Source organism: Gracilinanus agilis, chromosome 6 (assembly GCF_016433145.1).
Source record: "Gracilinanus agilis isolate LMUSP501 chromosome 6, AgileGrace, whole genome shotgun sequence".
NCBI classification, from domain to species: Eukaryota; Metazoa; Chordata; class Mammalia; order Didelphimorphia; family Didelphidae; genus Gracilinanus; species Gracilinanus agilis.
In genome coordinates this window covers 45,421,126-45,427,125 of record NC_058135.1, presented here as the reverse complement: position 1 = coordinate 45,427,125, position 6,000 = coordinate 45,421,126, and positions in this window count along the sequence as shown.

The following is a 6,000-nucleotide window of genomic DNA, read 5'->3' as shown; positions in this document are numbered from 1 at the left end:
AGATGGCAGGGACACCTTGTCTGCCCTGGGTCTTGTTCTGTAGCATCATGGGGAAGTGGGAAGAACACTAAGACTTGGACGCAGAAGGTCTGGCTTTGAATTCCAATTCTGACTCTTCATTTCAGTAATAGCTGATGATTACACAGTGCTCTGGACAGTGGGCAAAGCACTTTGCACATGTTACCTCCCTCACAAGCCAGTGGAACCTTTGGCAAATCTGTTAAACTCATTGGGGCTCAGTTTCTGTGACATAAAATAGAGCCATGGCACTTGGAATAATGATCTCATGTGGTTAATGTGAGGAGCATGCTTTCTACCCATTCATACCTCATGGGAACCCTTGTCTTATTTTGTGTTTGTTTTCCCCCAGAGCACTGTGCATGCAGGAGTAATAATTCTTTGTTGGAAATAAATTTAATTGGCCCGATTGGCTTTTCCAAAGGCAGCCACCAGACAGACCATGCTTAAAAACTTGATTCAGACGTGACTGGGAACTTGGCAGGTGGGAGGGGTGGGGGGGGGGAAAGCTGGTCTTGAATGAATGAACAAGAATTTATTAAGTGGTCACCATATGTCAAGTAGTGTGCTACAGTGCTGGAGCTATACCAAGAAAAGTGACTAGTCTCTGCCTTCAAGGCAAGAATATAGTATGTACATGAGAATGGGGCTATGGAAGGACATTTTGGTCTGGGGATGTTCATTAATGAGTGGAGTTGAAAGCCAGTGAATTGTAACACACACCCCCTCCCTCCCTTCTCCCTTTCCTTCCTTCTCTTCCCCCTCACTCCCTTTCTTTCTTTCTTTCTTTCTCCACTTAATTTGCTTCTTCTTTGTTTCTTTCTTCCCTCTCTCCCTCTCTCCTTGCCTTCTTCCTTCCTTTCCTCCTTCTTTCCTCCCCTTCCCTCTCTTCCTTAAAAAAATTTTCTGGATGAGTTCTGTTTTTACATTGCAAACAGATTACTTCCACTTCATGAGAAATTGCCATGGCAGAACAATTAAAAAGCAATTAAGTAAAACCTACATTTCACATCTTTAATACCCTATCAACCCTCTATTTTAAAAAATTAACAAGAATTCACTTTTTCTTCTTTCTACCCTTTACTCCAATAAAAAAAGAAAAATATTTTGTAGCAAGCATTCATAATCAAGGAAAACAAGTTCCTTCAATGACCAAATTGTCTAATGAGACCTATGTCTCATTTTGTACTCTAAATAAATCTTGGTAATGGACAGCATTTTTTATCATCAGTCCTCTGAATAATATCAATATTGCAAAAAATGAATACTTTTGAGAATTTTTATGAATTGATGAAGGATGAATGGAGCAAAACCAGAAAAATAATTTATATATTTAAATAATATATAATGACAGCACTGTAAAAACCAAACAATTCTGAAAGCTGCAAAAGTGATGATCAATGCAATCATGATCTTTCCAGTAGCAATGATAATATTTGTTTGATTATCATTTGCAGAACAAGAAGTGGAAATCTAGAGAGAGGACACAAGTGTTTATATGCATTTACATAAAAATTAAGATTCCAGCAAAAGCGGTGGTAGTGGTGGGATCAGATTCCTGGTAGATTGTCAGATGGGAAGTTAATCATGGCCTGTGCCCATCTAGATATGAATTTCTACTCAATCAGGTTCACTCACCAGCAAGAACCACATTGGCACTCAACTCAGAGTAGAGTGCCAGAGCTGAGTGGACTCTCTCTCTCTGAATGCTGATAATAGAAAGCATGATCTTTGGAGTTCTAGGTTGGAGTCTGAAGATCTGATGCTGAGGCTTAGCTTTGAAATTTACTAGTTATATGAGCATGATTGGGTCATTTGCCCTTTCTAAGATTAAGTCTTTCCATATGAAAAACGTTTATGTTACCTCATTCAGAGGGTAGTTGTGAACAGAGCCATAGCTGCGTGCTTTTGGAAAGAGTCACAAAGGATGCCCAGGGCCATGATTATGGAAGGCATCTTTAGTTGCAGAGTGAAGAGGTCATGCCCCATCATGGGAAGCTTTCCTTAGGCATTTGCCTTCTCCCCCACTTCTAGGACCATCTGGCAGAGGAGATATGTTGTTTGTTTGTTTTTTCAGTTATCTCCAACACTTTTAGACCCAAGTTGGAGTTTTCTTGGCAGAGACATTATAGTGGTTTGCTATTTCCCTCTCCAGCTTATTTTACAGATGAGGAAACTGAGGCACACAGGGTATACTCAACATTCATTGAAACTGAGATTTACCTGATATGGAGTCCAGTGGAGCTGAAATCTCAAACTCTCTCATAGATTGCTGGAGCTGAAAGAAATCTTAGAGACCACCTTGCACTTCCTTCATTTTATTCAATATAAAGCAGTCTCAGAATTAGTGTCAGAGCAAAGACTAGATTAAGTCGCTTGATTTCCAACTCAGACTGGAAATTTGGTCTCCTCCCAGGACACTTGTCCCTTGTCTTATGACTCATCATAAGCAACTAAATGCCCTGGACTCAAGTCCAGAGCTTCTCCCTCCCAATCAAGAGTAGGCAAGTCTGAGAAGTAAAGGATGGCAAAACTTAGAGGGAAAATAAAGCTCCCCAGGGTGAAAAAAGGTATATGAATGTGATGGAATACTGCAAGAAGTGATAAAGGAAATGGTTCCTGAGAATCCTGGGAATATTTAATGAACTGATAATAATGAGCTGATATAGAGTGAAGGAAACAGAACCAGGAGAACAATTCATATAATAACGAAATTGTAACAACATGTTTTGTATATAATTCATATTTCTTAATTTACACGCAATTTATATCTATGTGTTATATTTATAGCATCTATATATTTTACATTTAATTTATGTAATAACAACAATATGTAAGGGCTATCAATTTTGAAAGTCTCAGAAATTCTGATCCGCACAATGACCACTCAGGATTCCAGAGGACTCACGATGAAACAGGTCACCCACCTCTTGATAGATGGATGATGGATTCTGAAACATTTGGGGTGTCTTTTCCTTGCTTATATATATTTATAACAGGATAGTTTATTTTTCTTGCTTTCTCAATGGAGATTAAAGGAAGATAGGGAGGAGAGAATGAAGATCTTTGAAAAGAAATTAAAATGTAGTTGTAAAGAAAAATAAGATCCAAAGATTCTGCCAGGGTGGAAACTCTGCCTATAGCTTAAATACAGTCCAGTCCCTTCCCAGACTGAGAAAAGCATGAATCCCTGGATCCGCAGTGTCTCAGTCAGTTCAAGACATTCTTATTCAAAGAGCATTTAGGGGAAATGGTGGAACTTTGTTAACCCCTCCCCCCCTTTTAATTTACCACTACAGACCCAGAATAATCCTAATGCAATATGACAGTGGCCAAGTAATAGTAAAACTGTAATGTTTGACTAGTGCTTTTCCCACAACAATCCCAAAGAGGTGGCTTGTGGGAGATTATCTCTATATACCTAGAATCCTTGATCTTGGAAATGGAAGAAGACCTCAAAGATCATCTAGTCCAAATCACATGTTTATAAGAAATCTCTTTACAATATCCCTCTTTGATTAAAGACCTTTAGTGAGGGGGCAGCTAGTTGGCTCAGTGGATAGAAAGCCAGGCCTGGAGATGAGAGGTCCTGGGTTCGAATCTGGTCTTGGATCACTTCCTACTTATGTGACTCTATCTAAGTCCATTAACCCCCATTGCCTAGTTCTTACAACTCTTCTACCTTGGAACCAATACTAAGTATTGATTCTAAGATGGAAGGTAAGGGTTAAAAAAAAAAAAGACCTTCAGTGAGCAGAATCCAGGTTCTCCTGAGGCACTCCATTAGGGGGTTTTTCTATACAAGCCTAAATTTACTTCTCTTAAACTTTTGTTTTTTGTTCCCACTTCTCTCTCTTTTGGGCAATTCCTTTCCATTTTTCAGCCCTTCAAGTATTTAGAGAAAGCTATTACATCTCTGGAGTATTTTTTTCTTTAGTCCAAACATCCCCAATTCTTTATGATGAAACCTCCATAAAGACCATTATGAATGTGGTATATGTTTCATGTGATATGGTTGCTGAGTCCATTGATTTTACTCAAATATTTTTCTTTGTTGTGGGGTGTTTAATGGGGGGGAGTGACAAGAATGGAAATATGGGGAAATGAATGTGATGATAAAAAGCCAAAAGTCATCAGAAAAAAAAAACAACCCCAAACCCTAGTTCTTTCAATGAATCCTTATATGGCAAGCTGAAGACTCTTCCTCATCCTTTCTTTCTCCTCTGGACATCCTCCAGTTTATTATTATGCTTCCTAAAATGTCATGCCCAGAGCTGAATATAGTATACCAAATGTGGTTTGACCTGAGTAGGGAACAGTGGGACTATCACTTCCCCAGTCCTGGACTTCTGCCTTTCTTTTAATACAGTTAAAGATCAAATTAGCTTTTTTGGCTGCCATATTATACTGTCAATTCATACTAAGCTTGCAGTCCACTAAACTCCCTGGCTTTTTTTCATACAATTGTTATCTAACCTTGTCTCCCTCATCTTGTACTTTTAAAGCTGATTTTTTGAACCCCAAAACAAATATCTCCAAAAAGTTTCATTTTAGGCAATTCTTTTTGGATCCTGATTCTGTCATCTGGTGTTATAGCTATCCTTCCCAGCTTGGTGTCATCTGTCAATATGATGAATCAATTTATACAGCTACTTATAAAAATGTTCAACCGAGCAGGGTCAAGCACAGATCTATAGGGATGTCCATCAATGATCATCTTCCATAAGGATGTTGTACCATCAAGGATTGCCTTTTGGTTTCCATCATTCAACCAGATTTGAATTCACTAACTGTGCTGCATTCACCCAACTATAGGGTTTAGTCCATATCTTTTTCTGCTTTTCTACAAGGATAATAGGAGAGAGTTTGTCAAGTGCTTTGTTAAAACTGAGTAAACTAAAATGATATCATTTCTTTAATCTGCCAATTGATGGAGACTTAGGGAAAGATAATGGAAATATTCATACAGGAGAATGGTACATAGGATATAGGCTAAGAGGTTCATGGATGTACAGATAGAAAAGATCACAGTGGACACCTCATCCAATCTTTCATTTTACATCAAAGAAAACTGTGACCCAGGGGATGAAGTTAGGGAACAGACTTCCCTAAGTCTGTATGACAGGAAATGATCTACAAAATCCTCTTTCTGAAAGGAGTCACCAGAGGCCATTAACATTAACTCTTTTTGTTCTATTGGCTGTGGTCCCAGGTGGCAATGGCCTTACATATTTCTTTGGCTCCCTTCAGGATAGTTCTTAAATCATCTCATATAGAGTCCTACCTGCTTGTGAAAGAGATTTCTGCTTAACCACAAAAGATGGTACCAGTTGCAATGAGGCACATTTAAATTTGATGTTAGGGGTAAAAATTCAACTTCCTACCAATTAGCTCTGTCCAGAGGCATAAAAAGGCTGCCTTTGGAGATGAGTGGGACACCCTCCTACCCCCTTTGCTGGAACTTTCTAAACAGAAACAAGGTAGCCACTTACTTTATACTGATTACCTCAAATCTGCCAAATTCTCTACTGATCTTGAATTTTGCATCTCTAGATGTCCTTCAGACATTTTGAAACTCCAAATGCCTTTCAGATATCTTGAAGTGGATGTCCAGGAGATATCTTGAACTCAACATTTCCAAAGTGGAAATCATTATCTTTCCTCCTAAAACTCTCCCCCCCCCCTTTTACTTTTCCTGTTAATGTAGAGGGACCATCTTCCCAGTCCCTTAGGCTTGTAGCCAAGGAGACATTTAGGACTCCTCACTATCTTCCATATATATCCAATTTCCTATACCCTATGCCCTATATCTAACAAGCCAAAGCCTGGTGATTTTACCTTTGCAACATTTCTAATATACCTCCTTTTCTCCTCTGATACTACCACCACTCTATTTCAGTCTCTCACCACCTTCATTATAGCACCCTGGGGAAATGCAGTGCATGATTAGTCACTTGAAATTCACTTCATGAATCCTAATTC